The 20,902-nt window shown below is 47.6% G+C and overlaps 1 protein-coding gene across 12 annotated transcripts in view; it reads right to left on the reverse strand.

Moving 5' to 3' along the window:
* AP1B1 (adaptor related protein complex 1 subunit beta 1) overlaps positions 1–14,820 on the reverse strand; it is a 52,028-nt gene extending 37,208 nt beyond the window's left edge. For 4 of the 12 annotated variants that reach the window (XM_027956726.2, XM_027956724.2, XM_060401304.1 and 1 more), the window contains exon 1: positions 14,674–14,820. The gene's annotated coding sequence lies outside the window, so the exon portion shown is untranslated. Of the gene's footprint in view, positions 1–2,646; positions 2,800–12,605; positions 12,656–14,610 lie in introns of those variants that run through there. The other 8 variants (XM_060401303.1, XM_060401305.1, XM_060401300.1 and 5 more) reach the window with 4 other exon arrangements.
* Positions 14,821–20,902: the final 6,082 nt, after the last annotated feature.

Genomic DNA, 20,902 nt, shown 5'->3' on the forward strand with positions numbered 1-20,902 from the left:
TGCTACGGCCAGTGTGATGAGTCACTTCTGCTAAGGATGCAGCGTTCTAGGCCGGGATAGCCCTCCATCTCAGCGTTAACAGGCCACAGGATGCCTCGGGGGGGACGGCGCGGTCCAAACTCAAAGAAGGGCGCGCCTGGGAGGACTGCTCGCCCCCACCTCTGTCCTCCCTCCCACAGCCCTCAGAAGCTGACTTTGACGCCACAATCCCAGGGCCGGGTCCTGCTCGTTTCACTTCTTTCTTTTTTTAAAATTCTACTGACAGGGCTGCTTCTCCTGCCACTGCGCTTAACGAAAGGGAAGGAGTAAGAAAGCCGCAAACACAGTGGCTTCCTCTTACATTTTCTAAACTATAAAGCAGCTCTTGGTGAGACTCACTGACCCGCTGGCCAGGAACAAAGACATAATGTAATTTAAGAGTGGAAAAAGGAAAGACTAGCTAAAGACTTTGAATTTTAGCCAGTGGAGTTAGGGCTGGGTGTAAGAAAAAAAAGTCCTCAACACCTTTCACATTTTTGAATCATCATAACAAATCTAAATGTAATTTTATGAACAGAGGATTAAAAATATCTTTCTGTATTTTAAGTTAGTACATTAGTAAGTTAGTACATTCAGTGGACCACATTATGGGAATTCCCTGGTGGTCCAGCGGTTAAGACTTCAAGTTCCCAATGCAGTGGGCATGGATTCGATCCCTAGTCGGGGAACTGAGATCCCACTACTATGGCCAAAAAAAATTTTTAAGAAAATGTTGAATGTATTTCAACTTTTCTCCAAGGTCTCAAATTTACTAAGAGTAATTAACTGAGCTGTTAACTGGGGCTTCCATGGCGGCTCAGATGGTAAAGCATCTGCCGTCCTCTGCCTTTACAACGCAGGAGACCCAGGTTCAATCCCTGGGTTGGAAAGACCCCCTGGAGAAGGAAATGGCAACCCACTCCAGGACTCTTGCCTAAAATATCCCATGGACAGAGGAGCCGGGTGGGCTACAGTCATGGGGTCACAAAGAGTCGGACACGACTGAGTGGCTGCACACTAGAATTAACTGAGCTGAGGTTAACTTTAGTTGAAAGTGGCCAGTTTAAAAAATTACAACACTGGGTACAGAATCGGGGAATACTGTGCAATCATGAGAAAGCATGAGGCAGGGCTGCACACACCTGTGCGCAATAATCCCTAAGCCAGTAAGCACAAAAGAACAAGATGAAAGACTATATGTAGCGTACTATAATTTCTATTAAAAATTAAAATATTAATAAAACAGAAACACGCAAGTGTTTGCAAATGCATGGACAATCCTTGAGGGTAAATAAGAAAAGTTGAGGGCTTCCCTGGTGGCTTGGTCATGAAGAATCTGCCTGCAAATGCAGCGGGCACAGGTTTCATCCCTGCTCCAGGAAGACCCCATATGCTGAGAAGCAAGTAAGTCCATGTGCGGCAACTACTGAACCTGCGCTCCAGGGCCCACGAGCTGCAACCACTGAGCCCCAGTGTCTCAACTACTGAAGCCTGAGTGTTCCAGAATCCATGCTCCACAACAGAAGACACTATGATGAGAAGTTCATGCGTCACAACTAGAGAGCAGCCCCCGCTCACTGTAACTAGAGAAAAGCCTGCACGGCAATGAGGACCCAGGACGGCCAAAATAATAAATAAACAGAATGTTTAAGGGACTATGACCATCAATTAAAAATAAAAAACAAAAGTTGACAGAGGTTTCCTCAAGAAAGAAAGCTGGATGAGCAAGAGACGGACCTTTCACTGCTTATCTTGTCTACCCTGGGAGTTTCTGTCCTGGGCACGGATGGCCTCTTTTCACTATAATGCAGTTTGGAGAACTGCGTCTAATCCAAAGCGCCCCCCGCCCCGCCCCCGCCCCCCGCCGGGCTCCCCACCCCCCGCCGGGCCCCCCTTCAGTCCGCCCCAGATGAGCCCCTCCAGAGCCTGACGGCAGAAGCCTGCTCGGCAGCTCGCTCAATCACCCTGCGCACTTCTCCATAGCCCTCCTCGTGGCTCTATTCAGGATCTGTCCTGTCTGATGCTGTCAACCCAGTGACCAGCATGACGTCTGGCACATTCCAGGAGTTCACCAAATGTCTGCAGGCAAAATGAAAAGACGGGTTCCCAGAGCAGCTAGAAAACCAAGGGCTCATAACAGATCAAAACAGCAGGACTCCTTGATGAGTGCCAGACAGTGACGACTGGGTGAACCGGGAACATAAGGCTCTGCAGTTGACTTTCTGCAAACACAGCAAGACTGATCCCAAGCTGGGACGGCTGGCCAGGAACTCTAGCCTTACTGCCAGCAGCTGAGCGAGCCTGGGCAGATCCCCCACCTCCGGGCCTCACTTTCTCCAGTCGTCAAGGGAGAGTTCAACCAGATCCCCGGCCTTTCAAGCTGCATCCCGCCCCACCCCGCACCATCCCATTTTGAAATTGTTTAAAATAAAAGTGGACCTGCTCTCGCTGAAGAGGGCCCAGAGCCTGGCTCGACCCACTATGCCCACTTCTTTCCCTCCTCACCAGGGGCCCTTCAGATACCCTACCGTTGCACAGAAAACTTTGAAAACAAAGTTTAAATGACCAAGTCCCTCCGGCATCTCACGCTCTAGGATCCCCTGCTAGAGGAGAAACCCACTTCCTCACCAGTCTTCCTGGGCATCAAACAAGAGAAACGGAGCACAATCATTCATAGAACATGATAGAAAACGTTTCCAAGGGGACAAAAAGAAAACCACCTCAGAAGGCACCAGGGCCAGTAGGCCCCGTTCGGTCTTCAGTAGGAGGGAGAGCGCCAACAGGCCAAGCAGCTCCCCAGATGGCCGGCCGACAGCCAGGGAGAGGGCTGTCCTAGTTCCGGGCAATGATTCATGTCTGAGCAACTCCCACTCTGCAGTCAGCCGAGAAGCGTGAAGCTGGCAGTGCCGCGCAGCACACCGTCAGCACCCAGGGACGGAGCAGGGAGACAGAGTCTGTCAGTGGGCGCGGCAGAGAAGTTCAGGGAAGGAGACGGGGAAAGAGCATCTGACGAGGTCTGAGCTGGCTGCAAGACCCACCTCTGAGTTCAAGGATATCTGGGCAGGGAAAACCGATCCCCAGAAGTCTGGGCTGCTGGCTTCCAGCTTCAGTGCTGAAACTGTCACTGTTACCTTGCCTGAGGAATGGCTTTCAGAAGCCTGCTCTGAGGCAAGTGTCGGCTGAAGGACAGTCAAGACTCAGCTAGGGGAGTGGACAGAAGGGGCTAGGGGAGTGCCACCATCTCTTGGAACACAAAAGCCAAACTTAAACTAAACCACATTTTGCTGTTTCAGTTCTGTCTCAAGGGCAGAAGTTGATTCATTTCATGATATCCCCCTACTCCTGCCATGCCACGTCAAGTCTGGATACAAACAACAAAGGTTTGGTAAACATCGTCTGTATTAAGTGGGGTAATGTTTGTGTCCATTACCCCATTTAATACAGGCGATGTGTACCAGAGACAACGATTCTACTCACCACCCAGTAATTCTACTCATCGCTCCTCGCCCGTCTGACAGTCCCCTTTGCAGAAGGAAAAGACCCTCACAGGTGAGTGCTAACGTTCACATTGCTGACAGGGAGGCAGGGATGGCCACCTTGAAGATTAAAAGGTGAGTCAGCGGTAGAGAAACCTGATTTCAGACTCTCTCTCTGAGACGATGTGGTTACCAAGCTCAGATCGGCTCTTTCGAGCCGGCTCAATTGCTATGAGAAAGTAAGCTGTACTCTTCTTCGGGTTTGGAACAAGATTTGAAACACAGGTGGCAGTGGCTGCGGCAATGACAGCCATCTGTCATGTGGTGTGGGCCAGAAATGACACAGTTTTACGTGTAATCCTCACAGTGACCTGCGGAGAAGGTACCGATAATATCACAAGTTTACAGATGGGAAACCACAGCCCAGAGGGGTCAAGGCATTTGTCTAGAGTCACACAGCTGGAAAATGGCAGCACCGACACTCTCTACCCGAGCCCCATAATGAGGCCACGCGTGTCCCACCGTGTCCAGAGAGGCAAGGCCTCCTCTCTGACGAAGCCCTGGCAGAAGCACACACACTCCAGGCTAAATGGTACGTGAAGTATGTTGCCACACATCCCTGCCGAGTCCCTCGAAGGTTGAATTACAGGTTGTTTTAGGGCCAGCCCATCCAGCTGGCCCTAAACGTCAAGTTTGGTAATGTGCCCAGCAAAAGCCTGTCTGGGTGAGCTCACTGAGTTACAGGCCTCCTGGGATCTGGATGAAAACTGATTAGTCAAAGTCAATCTTCTGAGACCCACTAGCAACTGTAGTCTCAAAATGAAAAGGAACTGCAGGCTGGCAAATGGCATACGCAGCGGTGCTATCAGCTGAGTCTCCAGGACTGAATTCTAGCAACAAGGGCTGGTTCTCAACTAACCTCCAAGCAAACAGCAATGCACGGAAAAATCTGCTGCCAAGTAAAAGAAAAATTCCTTAAACACAAAATAATAGGGGTTTCTTCTAAACAGTCTTTAAATTAATGAGGATGAGAAGACAGGATCAGAGACTACAGCACTAGGCTCCCAAGACCTTGGTTTTCTGGCCTGTACGTTGGGAACACTTTCCGAAAATCTGTCTCATTTTGGATATAGCTTGGGGCTGTGCCCCACACAGGAGTGAACACACACACACAAACAAACACACACACACACACACACACACACACACACACACAGCAGACAAAGCAGTCTTTCCCTTCTGGCTCTTTAAGGTTCCAAGGGCAGGGGACAGACTTCAGGGGAACAGCCAAGAAATCATGCCCTCCAGATAACACCCACCAAAGCTCAGACTTTGAAATGGGTGGGGCCTCAAAGGAAGTCCTCTTGGATTGACAGGGGCTTGGCGGGACTTGAAAAGATGTATCAGATTTGGAAAGGGAGGGATGAAGGTGATATGGAGAAGACCCACAAGATGCCAGCGATACAAAGAATGATTGAGAATCACTAAACTAACAGGATGGCGCAGGAGCGGCCGAGAGGAGCAACCCCACGCACAAGGTCAGGGGCAGCGGCCAAGAGGGGCAACCCCACGTCCAAGGAGTGGCAGCTACGGGGCGCAGAGGAGGGCTGAGAGGAGCTACTCCACGTTCAAGGTCAGGAGGGGCGGCCATGAGGAGACACCCCTCGTCCAAGGTAAGGAGCAGCGGCTATGCTTTGCTAGAGCAGCCGTGAAGAGATACCCCACGTCCAAGGTAAGAGAAACCCAAGTAAGACGGTAGGTGTTGCGAGAGGGCATCAGAGGGGCAGACACACAAACCATAATCACAGAAAACTAGTCAATCTAATCACACTAGGACCACGGCCTTGTCTAACTCAATGAAACTAAGCCATGCTGCGTGGGGCCACCCAAGACGGGCAGGTCATGGTGGAGAGGTCTGACAGAATGTGGTCCACTGGGGAAGGGAATGGCAAACCACTTCAGTATTCTTGCCTTGAGAACCCCATGAACAGTATGAAAAGGCAAAATGATAGGATACTGAAAGAGGAACTCGCCAGGTCGGTAGGTGCCCAATATGCTACTGGAGATCAGTGGAGAAATAACTCCAGAAAGAATGAAGGGATGGAGCCAAAGGAAAAACAATACCCAGCTGTCAATGTGACTGGTGATAGAAGCAAGGTCCGATGCTGTAAAGAGCAATATTGCAGAGGAACCTGGAATGTTAGGTCCATGAATCAAGGCAAATTGGAAGGGGTCAAACAGGAGATGGTAAGAGTGAATGTCAACATTCTAGGAATCAGCGAACTAAAATGGACTGGAATGGGTGAATTTAACTCAGATGACCATTATATCTACTACTGCGGGCAGGAATCCCTCAGAAGAAATGGAGTAGCCATCATGGTCAACAAAAGAGTCCGAAATGCAGTACTTGGATGCAATCTCAAAAACGACAGAATGATCTCTGTTCGTTTCCAAGGCAAACCATTCAATATCACAGTAATCCAAGCCTATGCCCCAATCAGTAACGCTGAAGAAGCTGAAGTTGAATGGTTCTATGAAGACCTACAAGACCTTTTAGAACTAACACCCAAAAAAGATGTCCTTTTCATTATAGGGGACTGGAATGCAAAAGTAGGAAGTCAAGAAACACCTGGAGTAACAGGCAAATTTGGCCTTGGAATATGGAATGAAGCAGGGCAAAGACTAATAAGAGTTTGGCCAAGAAAATGCACTGGTCATAGCAAACACCCTCTTCCAACAACACAAGAGAAGACTCTACACATGGACATCACCAGATGGTCAACACCGAAATCAGATTGATTATATTCTTTGCAGCCAAAGATGGAGAAGCTCTATACAGTCAGCAAAAACAAGACTGGGAGCTGACTGTGGCTCAGATCATGAACTCCTTATTACCAAATTCAGACTGAAACTGAAGAAAGTAGGGAAAACCACTAGACCATTCAGGTATGACCTAAATCAAATCCCTTATGATTATACAGTGGAACTGAGAAATAGATTTAAGGGACTAGATCTGATAGAGAGTGCCTGATGAACTATGGGCGGAGGTTCGTGACTCTCGTACAGGAGATAGGGATCAAGACCATCCCCATGGAAAAGAAAGGCAAAAAAGCAAAATGGCTGTCTGGGGAGGCCTTACAAATAGCTGTGAAAAGAAGAGAAGTGAAAACCAAAGGAGAAAAGGAAAGATATACCCATCTGAATGCAGAGTTCCAAAGAATAGCAAGGAGAGATAAGAAAGCCTTCCTCAGTGATCAGTGCAAAGAAATAGAGGAAAACAACAGAATGGGAAAGACTAGAGATCTCTTCAAGAAAATTAGAGATACCAAGGGAACACTTCATGCAAAGATGGGCTCGATAAAGGACAGAAATGGTATGGTCCTAACAGAAGCAGAATATATTAAGAAGAGGTGGCAAGAATACACAGAAGAACTGTACAAAAAAGATCTTCATGACCAAGATAATCATGATGGTGTGATCACTCACCTAGAGCCAGACATATTGGAATGTGAAGTCAAGTGGGCCTTAGAAAGCATCACTACGAACAAAGCTAGTGGAGGTGATGGCATTCCAGTTGAGCTGTTTCAAATCCTGAAAGATGATGCTGTGAAAGTGCTGCACTCAATATGCCAGCAAATTTGGAAAACTCAGCAGTGGCCACAGGACTGGAAAAGGTCAATTTTCATTCCAATCCCAAAGAAAGGCAATGACAAAGAATGCTCAAACTACTGCACAATTGCACTTATCTCACATGCTAGTAATGCTCAAAATTCTCCAAGCCAGGCTTCAGCAATACATGAACCGTGAACTTCCAGATGTTCCAGCTGGTTTTAGAAAAGGCAGAGGAACCAGAGATCAAATTGCCAACATCCGCTGGATCATCGAAAAGCAAGAGTTCCAGAAAACATCTATTTCTGCTTTATTGACTATGCCAAAGCCTTTGACTGTGTGGATCACAAGAAACTGGAAAATTCTGAAAGAGATGGGAATACCAGACCACCTGACCTGCCTCTTGAGAAATCTGTATGCAGGTCAGGAAGCAACAGTTAGAACTGGACATGGAACAACAGACTGGTTCCAAATAGGAAAAGGAGTACATCAAGGCTGTATATTGTCACCCTGCTTATTTAACTTATATGCAGAGTACATCATGAGAAACGCTGGGCTGGAAGAAGCACAAGCTGGAATCAAGATTGCTGGGAGAAATATCAATAACCTCAGATATGCAGATGACACCACCCTTATGGCAGAAAGTGAAGAGGAACTAAAAAGCCTCTTGATGAAAGTGAAATTGGAAAGTGAAAATGCTGGCTTAAAGCTCAACATTCAGAAAACGAAGATCATGGCATCTAGTCCCATCACTTCATGGGAAATAGATGGAGAAACAGTGGAAACAGTGGCAGACTTTATTTTTTTGGGCTCCAAAATCACTGCAGATGGTGACTGCAGCCATGAAATTAAAAGACGCTTACTCCTTGGAAGAAAAGTTATGACCAACCTAGAGAGCATACTGAAAAGCAGAGACATTACTTTGCTGACTAAGGTCTGTCTAGTCAAGGCTATGGTTTTTCCAGTGGTCATGTGTGGATGTGAGAGTTGGATGGTGAAGAAGGCTGAGCGCAGAAGAATTGATGCGTTTGAACTGTGGTGTTGGAGAAGACTCTTGAGAGTCCCTTGGACTGCAAGGAGATCCAACCAGTCCATTCTGAAGGAGATCAGCCCTGGGATTTCTTTGGAAGGAATGACGCTAAAGCTGAAACTCCAGTACTCTGGATACCTCATGCAAAGGGTTGACTCACTGGAAAGACTCTGATGCTGGGAGGGATTGGGGGCAGGAGGAGAAGGGGACGACAGAGGATGAGATGGCTGGATGGCATCATTGACTCGATGGACGTGAGTCTGAGTGAACTCCGGGAGTTGGTAATGGACAGGGAGGCCTGGCGTGCTGCGATTCATGGGGTTGCAAAGAGTTGGACACGACTGAGCGACTTGAAACCAACACAAACGCTGGCTGGGACAGGGGCTCTATGCTAATTTTTGGCCCCTGTCATTTTATTCTCCAGTGGCCCATTTAAACAGGAGGAGTAGAGATGCTGACAGAGGCGTGACATATCCAGGGCCAAAACAAGTGCACGTGCTTAGGAGGCTGAAGGCAAGGTCTTGGCAGGGAAAGGAGCAGATGAGGCTGGGCAGGAAAGGATGAGGTTCAAAGATAGTAGCCTTGGATGCCAGGGTGAGCTGGGCCTGCCAGCAGATGTGGCGATCTCATCAAATGCTAAGTCCCATGCTCACAGGCACTGGGCGCCACCAACCATACCCTCCTCCATGAAACACTCTCTTCTCTGGGTTCGAGGACGCCATGCTCTCTGCTCTCCCTCCTACCTCAGTCTAGCCTTTGTTATAGAAACATATGTATATCATCTGTTTCTCCCCCCATAATGAAATTCCGTAAGGACAAGGACTGTGTCCACTCTGGCCCCTGCTATGTCCCTAGCCCCTGGACAGGCGCGGGGCAAGCAGGAGGTGCTCAGTCAGTATGCAAATGACTAGGGCTCACTTCTCTTGCGGAAATTTCACGTAAGCCAACCTCAGCTAAAGAGCGCCCTCCCAGTGTTCGTTTCATGGGGTGTGCCAGGGTCGGAGCTCCATCTGTTCTGGTTGTCAAGCTATTTTGACAAAATTGAAATTGAGACTGCTAAACACCCTGGTTCATTTTCAGCCACTAGATGGAAGGTAAATAAATATACAATAAGAGAGAGAAGAAAGGGCAAAGGATAGAAGACCAGGTCGCAGCATCTCCAACAGGAGAAATCCTCAGGCCACGTCTCTCAGATCACCATCCCCTGCCCTGGGCACCAGCTCAGAGTGTGACCAGAGCTGCAGGAAGCGGGGGTACAAACGCTGGGGCAGGTGGGCGGAGGGGGCCCTGACACCTGCTATGATGAGAGCTCAGGGAGGCCCTCCCCTCCACCTGAAACCCTCCTGGCCCACGGGCCTTCTTCCTGGTTCCTCTAGTTGCCAAGCTCTTCACTGCCTTCTACTTGCTGATCCTTCTCCTGGATTAGACTCATCCTTCAAATCTCAGCTTAGGTGACGTCACTTCAAAGACGCCACCCCTGCGCGCACTAAGCGGGTATTTTTCTGTCCTCGTAGCCCAGTGCTCCTGTTCACACATTCACTGAGACATACACAGGTCTAAATGCTGGGGATAAAGCAGTGAATTAAACAGACAAAAACCCTTCCCCTCATAGAGATTACATCCTAACGGCAGACTGGAACAATAAGCAAGATAAATGACTAATATACATATAGGATCTCAGACAGTGAAAAATGCTGTGGAGAAAAGGAAAACGGGGTCAGGCGGTGTCGGGGAGGGGGAGTGCGAGGTTGAGATTTAACCAGGGTGGCCACAAAAGGCCTCCTCGAGAAGGTGACAGGTGATACTGCCTGGGAAAGAGCCTTCCAGGCACAGAAAATAGTGCAAAGGTGGGAGTGTGCCCGGCCTGTTTGAGGAATGGCAGGGAGGCAGTATGGCCTGAACAGTGGGCTATGAGGGAGCAGCGGGTCATGAGGTCAGGGGAGGATGGATGGGGCCTTACAGGTCAAGGTCAGAACTCGGACTCTTACTCTGAATGAGCCGAGTCCCTAGAGGGTTTTAAACAAGAGTCCTGAGGTCTGGCTTATGCTTTAACCAGAGCAAGCAGCTGGGCCTCGTTTCCCTCGTGAATTGCCCATTGTAATTATTACGTCTGTTCTCTATTTCTTCTTGGTCTCTCCCCCATTGCAATGTGGTAAACAATCCAAGGGCAGAAACCGTGTGGCTTGTTTACCTGTCATCACATTCAGCCCAGTGCCAAGCACACAGCAGGGCTCAACAAATACTGAATGAATGAGTGACTGTGAAGACATACAAAGGCTCTGACCTCTGTCTCAACACCCAGCCACCCAGTCCTTAGAGATCAGAGAGTGAAGACTGCAGAGACAGACTCCTCTTATCCCTGGCTATAACGAAATTTTGTCTTTCTACTCTGAATAAGCTTAGGACCCTAAAAACTATTAGGGTGTGATAAAAAGTATGTGCCATCCAAGTCGAGTACTCTACAGAGCTCAGCTGTAACAAATGTCTTCAGTGCTGAAAACCAATACTGAAGGCTTGGTTTTCAAGCTTTCAAGACCTGACTTCCAAATCTACCAGCTTATGGCTCAAGTCCACAGAGGAGACGGAGGATCAGCGACCAAGACGTCCTGCTGATGAACTCTGGGACTCTGCAGTCAACCAGCCACACTGTTACTCTAACTAGAGAAGGCCTCCCAACCTTAGGGAGACTCTCTTAGTAGAGGTCAGAGGTCAAGCCCAACGCTAAAGAACCCAAAAAGCATGAGGCTTGGGAGAACCACAGCCAAGCCCTCCCTCAGCTCTATTAAAAGCAGGAGATGATTCAAGAACAAGGGGTTGGGAAAGGAAAGGTGGCCCCAGCAGGTACAACCCAGGCACTCGAGGGGGCTGCACAGCCTAACAGGCACAACCAAACCACTGCTCATGAGAATTACTATGTCACACACTTAAGGGGCAAGTGAGGCGAAGGCAAGCGCATACGCACAAAGCCCTCAACGGCATCCAGCCCACCAAGAGCTGGATGGACAGTAGCCATTTCTATTCCTACATGGGGGGAGCCCTTACCACTGGCTCCTCCCTGCTGCTCCCCGGCCCCCAGGCGTCTGGAGGCCCTGGAGCACTCTGGTAGCAGGAGCAGTTGGAGACCAGTTAATCCCACCACAGGGCGGGTTTCCCCCGACCCTCCTGGGGTGATATGAGGAAGGATGGGAGATCATCTGGGAAGTGCTTTGAGTTCCCCAGGAATCCTAAAAGTTCAGTGCAATACCCACTTACTCACTCATTTACTGAGCACCTACTATGCACCAGATATTTCACCAGGTGCTGGAGACACAGACAAGTCCTACCCAAGGATTAAGAGCTGCTCACTTGGAAGACAGCCAAGCACACAGACAATGACAACACACTGTGACCAAGGCCTCAAGACGTCCAGCTCAGGCTTGCAGGTGGTTGGGGTTGGGGAGCAGATCAGAGGGGGAGCACCAAGCAGTGGTCTGGGAAAAGGCGCATGCGCCACAGGAGCCTGCGCTCAGGAGGCGGGGCCAGTGCAGAGCAGAGACACACAGGCCAGCAGCTGGCCTGGCGGGAGCCCAGAGCAGCTGCCTCTGCCTGCACTCAGGGAGAGGCTGGAGTGGGCAGCTAGAGAGACGAGGCAGGAGAGCCGAGCAGGGCTAGAGCTCAGAAGGCCGTGCAGGCCAGGCCAAGAAATGCGAGCTTCAGCCAAGAGCAAGGAGGGTCCGCGGATGGACACTCAAGTAGAACTGTTTAAAAAATATGTATTTATTTAGTCGTACTGGGTCTCAGCTGCAGCACATGGGATCCTTTGTTGCGACCCACGGACTCTCTAGTTGTGGAGTGTGGGCCTGGTTGCTCTGCGGCATGTGGGATCTTAGTTCCCTGACCAGGGATCGAACCCAAGTCCCCTGCATTGCAAGGCAAATTCGTGACCACTAGGCAACCAGGGAAGTCCCTTCAAGTAGAATTATTTTTAAAAGATTCCCCACTTGTCTAATTAATATTTTCTCTCTGGAGCTGTTCATTCCTCTCTGTGTGGAGAGAAAAAGAACACAAAAATCATTCCTGGGCTGTGAAAATTTATCAGTGATCTATCTTAGGCAAAAAGACCTATTCAGAAAAAGAAATACCTGCAAGTAACAGAAGCCCCTTTGATTTCTGGAAACACATTGGAGCTCAAAACTCATAACCAAGCCATGCTGGCTCACCATTAGCACATCACACTTTGGTGCCAAGAATGGGGGTTTTCGGGAAGTAAGCAAGCAAGTCATGCAACAGCTTCAAGGATAACTAGAGAAAGATGAAAGTCCAAGCCCAGAGCTAGCAGGATCAACAGATTGAACTTGTTCTGAAACACTTTAAGGAAGTGAAACAAGAAGGATGGGAGAGGTCCTGTGTACACAAAGGACTCTGCAGAGAGAAGTAACACCCCCAAAACCAGCCCCCAGGAAACATCAACTGCCTAGGGTCAAGGCACTCACCACAACAGACTCTGCACAAAGTCCTTGTCCAGCTTCCACACGAGTCACTGCTGAGGGGGAGGTGAAGGTGGTGGTATTATTGTAGAGCTGAGGGATAGGTGGCTCTGGGTCACGCTACCAAGAAGCTGCTGATCTGGGGGGAGAATCCACGGCTGACAGATGGGGGGACAAGGAAGGCTCTTTCCACCACACCACTGAGCTCTCCAAGTCACTCAGGTGAAGCCTCTACTCAAACTACACTCAACAGTTAAACTTTATACAAAGTCTGAGGGACCTGAGTCTTTGAACACTAGTGAAGCCACTCTTCATGAAGCTGCCCTGAGGGGTTGAAGGAGCCTGGTGGGCTCAACTCAGGACAGGGAGCCAGACACTCTGAGCGCTGCTCCTGTTCCTACCATCTGTGACGAGTCACTTTATCTCAAATCCTCCCTTGGAAGGATGGGGATCAGGTGACAATATTAAGTTTCTGTGAATTCAATGGAACTAGGAAAACAGACAGTGGAGTTTAAAAACAGGTACTGCACAGTAATATTTATACCTCAGCTTTCTTTATAAGTGCGTGGAAATCCTCACAGGTTCACTAAGGCTTGTAAAACCCCGGAGTGTGTAGGAAGTCAGCAGGTCTGTGCTGCTATCAGGGAAACTGAAGCCGAACTGCAGCACGTGAATGTCTGCAACCGAGTAAAGCTCAGACTCACAAGACCTAATCCTCTGGCCATGAAACCACCTCACTGTCTCCCAGGCAAGATGTGTGTTCTCCAGTCAAGAAGGCATGGGACCTGCACTTTTCTCAGAGACTCAGGTCCTTGCCTTGGGAATGCTCTTCAAGAACCTAGGGCCAAAAGATACCCTAGGGGTCATGTGGTTCCTCCCCTTACTTGAAAAAGAATGCAGCTTGACCACTCTCAAGAGAGGTGCAGCATATTCTTAAATTCATTGCATGGCTAGACTGTTTTATGTCTCGCAGTTCTCAACAGTTGGGAAAAAGGCCCCTTCTCACCCTGAACAGAAATCAGTTATAGCAATGGCCTAATTTCATCCTAAAGAAAGGGAATCAAATGCTCCTTAGGAAGGTAGATGAGAAGAAAGCAAGCTACATCTCTAAATGCTATTGTTCAGTCGCTCAGTCATGTCCAACTCTGCGACCCCATGGACTGCAGCCCACCAGGCTCCGCTGTCCATGGGATTCTCCAGGCAAGAATACTGGAGTGGGTTGCCATTTCCTTCTCCAGGGAAATATATCTTTATATAGATGCAAATAAATTTAATGGCGGCTAAAGATATTAAACAGCCCCTAAATGCCAACCTTGCTTCAGTCTCAGCACGCTGCAGGTCCCTGCGAGCCCAGGTAGGAACCCTGGCATTCATCCATACTACTCGATTGACCTTACAGGTGTGATTTAACTTTTCTGTGCCTCAGTTTCTTCGTGGATAAAATGGGGATAATAATAGTAGCTACCTCACCAAGATTGCTGGGAAGTTTAAATGCGGCATTCTAAGCACGGTGCCTGCACACAGCTCAATAACCAGCAGCTAGCATTCCCATCAGTAGTTCTGGCGTTATTACAGGGGTCCCCAGTTACCTCGTCTGTGAGGCGCCTAGGGACAGACCAATCCTCTGTTTAACCCCACCCTAGAGGCGGTGGCGCCAGGCCGTTTCATATTTTTTTTTCTGTTTTTGAACCTTGGCAAAGAGATAAGGCCCTTAACGACAAGGAGGCCTCAGGACAGCCACGGCGCTGAGTGTGCAGGGGGAACCAAGACCCGAAGAGAAGTTTCCTGTCAGGCCAGGCACAAGCTCCCCTGGGCCTAAGTCTAGGAGTCTCTACGGGAGGGCGCCCCGGCAGGGACTGCGGACCTGGGACGGCTGGGGTGCACGCCGGCGGCCAAGGGGGCGCGAATGAATGAACCCGCAGCCCTTCTGCCTCCTCCCGTCCTGGGAAGCCACTCTAGACCCTCCAGCGCCCTGTACTCTCCGTGACCTTTGACCCCAGAAATCCCTCACCTCAGACTCCCGACTCCCCGCCCCACTTCTTCTCTGGCCTCGCCAGGCTCCCCGCTTCCTCACCCGCAGGTCCGAAAGGCTCCTGACGCCACGGCGCGGCTCGACGCGACAGGAAAATGTCCGCGGCCTTGTCCTCCCGCTCTCCCGGTGCGCCCGCGCCGCCGGACGCTCGGAGCCCCGCGGCTGTCACCTGCCAGGCGGAAGTGAGCTGCCCGCGCGCGGGCACTTCCGGTGGACGCACAGGCTGGGGGCGGGGTCAAGGGTACAACCCGGGCGGGGGCGGTGGCAGCGAGGCGGGGCCAGGGGGCGGGGCGTCGGAGTTAACTCCGCCCTCGACACGTTGCTGCTCCGCCAAGCAAAAAATACCACAAGATGGTTGGATAGCATCACCGACTCAATGGACATGAGTTTGAGTAAACTCCGGGAGTTGGTGATGGACAGGGAGGCCTGGCGTGCTGCAGTCCATGGGGTCGCAAAGAGTCGAACACGACTGAGCGACTGAACTGAGCTGAACTGAGCCTATATAACATGACGGAGATGGAGAAGATCATAGAGACTTTGAGGTCTATTTTTCTTTGTTTTGAGGTCAGCTTCGCTTCTGTGTTACAAACAGGAAAACTCAGTCTCTGAGAGGCGCCAGTGTTGCTCAAGATCACTTACCTGTGAAGAGAAGAGTTAAACTAGAGCTGTAAGTCTAACCTACCGCTTGAAGCAGCCCTTCGGGGAATTCCGCGTAAACCTCACACCTCCAAGGAGAACTTAAAAGTTCCATTTCCCGTTTTGCTGGGTCGGCCAGGCCAGGGTTGCTATAGGTATCTCACTCCCAGCTCTGGTATTATTAACTTTCTCCTCCTCCTAGATAATTTCTGATCATCTTCTTAAAAACATCTAAAATAATATTTGCATTATGGAAATATACGAGTAAGCAAAAGGCTATGTAAAAAATCCTGCAATCCTGCCACCCTGAGACAATAATTTTTAAGATTTTGGTGAATATCCTTCCAGACTCGATATATCCATTCAGTATTTTTAATTCACCAAGATATTGGTGAATTGGTGAATTATTGTTTCCCAAAACAATAAATACATTTCTACTTGGTGTTTTACAATATCTGCATGGAATTGCGCAGTATGAACGGCACCACTGTTCTCCGAAACAGTCCCCTACAGTTGTGCACTTTATCACTAGTCTTTTAATATTATAAAATGTATAATATTATATTATACATTTTATATATTTATGTATATATAAATATATTTACTTATATATTATATATAATTATAATACATAATACATTTATTTATTCTACATTATGTACAATATATATTATGTATTATAAATTATACTATATTATATATAATATATAAATAATATATTAGAAATATAATATATAATATATAAATATATAATATGTGTTATATATAAACACTGAACTGATGCATATATATGTCTGTATGTATTTTATATATAATAATCATATATTATAATATAATATATAAAGTATATAACATTATATATAATATATTATAATATATTAATATAACATGTATTTTATATGCATATATATGTATGTATATATCTATATATGCGTATATAATATTAATTTATATATTTAAAATTGTATTATATGTTATATATAATATAATACATATCATCAGTTCAGTTCAGTTGCTCAGTCGTGTCCGACTCTTTGCGATCCCATGAATCGCAGCACGCCAGGCCTCCCTGTCCATCACCATCTCCCGGAGTTCACTCAGACTCATGTTCATCAAGTCAGTGATGCCATCCAACCATCTCATCCTCTGCCGTCCCCTTCTCCTCCTGCCCCCAATCCCTCCCAGCATCACGGTCTTTTCCAATGAGTCAACTCTTCGCATGAGGTGGCCAAAGTACTGGAGTTTCAGCTTTAGCATCATTTCTTCCAAAGAAATTCCAGGGCTGATCTCCTTCAGAATGGACTGGTTGGATCTCCTTGCAGTCCAACGGACTCTCAAGAGTCTTCTCCAACACCACAGTTCAAAAGCATCAATTCTTCGGCGCTCTGCTTTCTTCACAGTCCAACTCTCACATCCGTACATGACCACAGGAAAAACCATAGCCTTGACAAGATGGACCTTTGTTGGCAAAGTAATATCTTTGCTTTTTAATATGTTATCTAGGTTGGTCATAACTTTCCTTCCAAGGAGTAAGCGTCTTTTAATTTCATGGCTGCAGTCACCATCTGCAGTGATTTTGGGAGCCCAAAAAAATAAAGTCTGCCACTGTTTTCACTGTTTCCCCATCTATTTCCCATGAAGTGATGGGACTAGATGCCATGATCTTCGTTTTCTGAATGTTGAGCTTTAAGCCAACTTTTTCACTCTCCTCTTTCACTTTCATCAAGAGGCTTTTAGTTCCTCTTCACTTTCTGCCATAAAGATGGTGTCGTCTGCATATCTGAGGTTATTGATGTTTCTCCTGGCAATCTTGATTCTAGCTTGTACTTCTTCCAGACCAGCATTTCTCATGATGTACTCTGCATAGAAGTTAAATAAGCAGGGTGGCAATATATAGCCTTGACGTACTCCTTTTCCTATTTGGAACCAGTCTGTTGTTCCATGTCCAGTTCTGACTGTTGCTTCCTGACCTGCATATAGGTTTCTCAAGAGGCAGGTCAGGTGGTCTGTATTCCCATCTCTTTCAGAATTCCCCACAGTTTATTGTGATCCACACAGTCAAAGGCTTTGGCATAGTCAATAAAGCAGAAATAGATGTTTTTCTGGCACTCTCTTGCTTTTTCCATGATCCAGCGGATGTTGGCAATTTGATCTCTGCCTTTGTTCCTCTGTTTGGGAAGATCCTCTGGAGAAGAAAATGGCAACCCACTGCAGTACTCTTGCCTGGAAAATCCTATGGACAGAGGAGCATGGTAGGCTACAGTCCATGGGGTCGCAAAGAGTCGCACGAGACTAAGCATCTTCAGTTCACTTCACTTTGTTCCTCTGCCTTTTCTAAAACCAGCTTGAACATCAGGAAGTTCACGGTTCACGTATTGCTGAAGCCTGGCTCGGAGAATTTTGAGCATTACTTTACTAGCGTGTGAGATGAGTGCAATTGTGATATGTATTATATACTATATACAATATAGTATATATATTATACAGTATGTATAAGTGTAATGTAATATTATAAAATGTATAATAATCACACACAGCCAAGTCTGTGTGTCCCATCTAATCCAGATATTATTATTTTAATATTTAACATAGTTTTATATATTTAATCAGCCTCAAATATTTTTATAAAATGATATTTTTAAAGTAATTGTAGACTTTCAGGTAACTGCAAAAATAGTACATGAAGTGTATCATGTCCGCTTCACCCACCTTCCCTCCATGGTGACATTTTACGTGTTGGTGGTACAACATCAAAACCAGGAAATTGGGGGCTTCCCTAATGGTCCAATGGTTAAGATTTTGCCTTCCTATGCAGGGGATGCAGGCTCCATCCTTGGTCAGAAAACTAAGATCCCGCATGTCCTGGAGCAACTATACATGCCCCAGTGAAAGATCCCCCTTGCCAAACCAAATAAATAAATAAATATTTTCTAAAACCCAGGAAATTGGCCTTGAAATAATACCATTAACTATATTACAGAGCTTATTCCATTTTTAAATAATTTTCTGAAGAAGAGAGGAAATAGAATTATACATGTATGTGCCATATTCTGTGTACTGGGCACGACTGTCTGGAGGAACCATCAGACCTTTCCCAGATGATAAATGTTAGCAAATGCCATCAGTCTCTTTGGAAAACAAAATTTCACTGGGTACGTGCCAGCGAAAGAGAAGAATTAGCCAACGACACAAACCGAGAAACCTGACGGTACCAAGATGGACGGCTTCTGTGAAAGTGACGGGTTCTCAGTAGAAGCAGTCAGAGCTTGCAGATTTCCAAGGAGACAGAAGTCACAGGGTCAGTTTGCTCAGGAAAGACATCCCCAGGGAAGGTGACATTTATGCTAGGTTTTGCCCAATAAGAACACAGTTGCACAGGCCGAGACAGAAGGAAAAAGTAATTCAGGGCCAACAGAGAAGCAGGATGGCAAAGCTGCCGGACATCTGAGTCCTCGGCAAGCCTTCCCCAAGCCTCTGCCCTGCAGCGTGCCCTGGGCTGGGTGTGGGGCCGTCACAGGGCCGAGGCAAAGGCTGTGCGCTTGCTAACTCTAAGGCTTTGTCGGGCGAGGTGGCAGAGCCGCAGACGCAGCATGACGGGCGCTGTGCTGGGGGCTGGGTAGCCGGAGCAGAAAGTGCAGAGCAGTGCCTGCGTACGGAGCATGTGTGCTGGGCCGGGTGGCATGCAGACGGTCTCATTTCCTCCTTACATCAGCCCCGCTTTCTCAGGGGGGTGGGTTGCAGCTCCGACAGGTCAAGCCAGTTTGTGAGTGGCAGGCGCTGAGGGACCAGCCTCAGGGCCCCAGGATAGGTGTTCTCAGAAGTCCCACTCTTTCACCTAAAGCCAGCCATACTGGGGCTACAACGGTGAGCAAGAGGCAGGACGATCCCTTCCTAGGGCTGCGGTGGAGCATGGGAGAGACACAAACAGAGACAATTATAACACCAGGATGGCTTCCTGGAGAAGGCGATGTCCAGCCTGAACTGTGAAGGATGATATTCCTGCTACTAACAGTTACCAGGGACCAGTCACTGTGCTAGGCTTTTTCACATATTAACCCACTGGACTCTCCTAACAGTTCAATCCCAAGACTGTTCCCGAGGAAAGATGAGAAAACCTAGAGCACTGGACAGAGCGGATTTCTCCCCACTTTCCTGAAGCTCTAGGCCTTCTCTCCTGCAGCTAAGCCTGGCAGGAGAGCCAAAAATATGCTACTGATAAGAGGAGGCGGGGCTTCCCTGGTGGCTCAGTGATAAAGAATCCCCCTGCCAATGCAGAAGGCAGGAGTTCAGTCCCTGGGTCGGGAAGATCCCCTGCAGAAGGAAATGGCAACCCACTCCAGTATTCTTGCCTGGGAAATCCTATGGACAGAGGAGCCTGGTGGGCTACAGTCCATTGGGTCGCAAAGAGTCCAATATGACTGAAGTGACTTAGCATGCATGCTCTCAAGAGGTGGTCACTACGACGATAACCCCCACTTTACAGATGAGCCCACTGAGACCCTGAGAGGCTGAGGAAAACTTTCCCAACTTCACAGGGGAACAATATGCTAAGCTGGGAGTCCAGACCTAATCGTAGCATCCACCAGCACCATAAAACGGTTCCTTTTTTCTTAAGCTCACTGTAGCTTTTCTTGTGTGTAGGTATTTTGATAATGGCCTTTTTGACTTCTCGAAGGTAATATCTTGTTATACTTGTGATTTTCACATCTCTGATAAATGTCCATTTTGAGTGACTTTTCATGGGCTTTTAAAAATACATTATGAATTGTATTTAGTTGTTGATACCTTATTCTTAGTAGCTCACACTGTTTTTCAGTATTTTTTTGATTAGCTGTTGTTGTTCAGTCGCCAAGTCGTGTCTGACTCTTTGCGACCCCATGAACTGCAGCCTGCCAGGCTTCTCTGTCCATGAGATTTCCCAGCAAGAATACTGGAGTGGGTTTCCATTTCCATCTCCAGGGGAACTTCTCCACCCAGGAATCGAACCTGAGTCTCTTGCCTCTTATACCTGTTGCCAATTACATCCGACCAGCACCATGAAAGGGTTCCTTTTCTTAAGCCCACTCTGGCTTTTCTTGTGTATAGATATCTTGATAATGGCATTTTTGACTTCTTGAAAGTGATATCTCATTATACTTTTGATTTTGACATCTCTACTAATTGTCTATATTGAGCAACTTTGTATGTGCTTTTAAAAAACATTACGAATTGTGTTTACCTATGGATACCTTATTCTTGACAGTTTTGCTGATTTTCAGTATTTTATTTTTTATTACTTAACCCTAGAAATTGTTTGAAGGCAGGTATAATTTGGAGCCCAGCAGTTTTTGTGAATATTCAGTTCAATTCAGTCGGTCAGTCGTGTCCAACTCTTTGAGACCCCATGGACTGCAGCGCATCAGGCTTCCCTGTCCATCACCAACACTTTGAGCTTGCTCAAACTCCCACTGAGTCCGTGATGGCATCCAACCATCTCATCCTCTATGGCCCCCTTCTCTTCCTGCCTTCAATCTTTCCCAGCCTCAGGGTCTTTTCAAATGAGTCAGTTCTTCGCATCAGGTGGCCAAAGTATTGGAGTTTCAGCTTCAGGATCAGTCCTTGCAATGATTATTCAGAACTGATTTCCTTTAGGATG

This window comes from Ovis aries, chromosome 17 (genome assembly GCF_016772045.2).
Source record: "Ovis aries strain OAR_USU_Benz2616 breed Rambouillet chromosome 17, ARS-UI_Ramb_v3.0, whole genome shotgun sequence".
NCBI classification, from domain to species: Eukaryota; Metazoa; Chordata; class Mammalia; order Artiodactyla; family Bovidae; genus Ovis; species Ovis aries.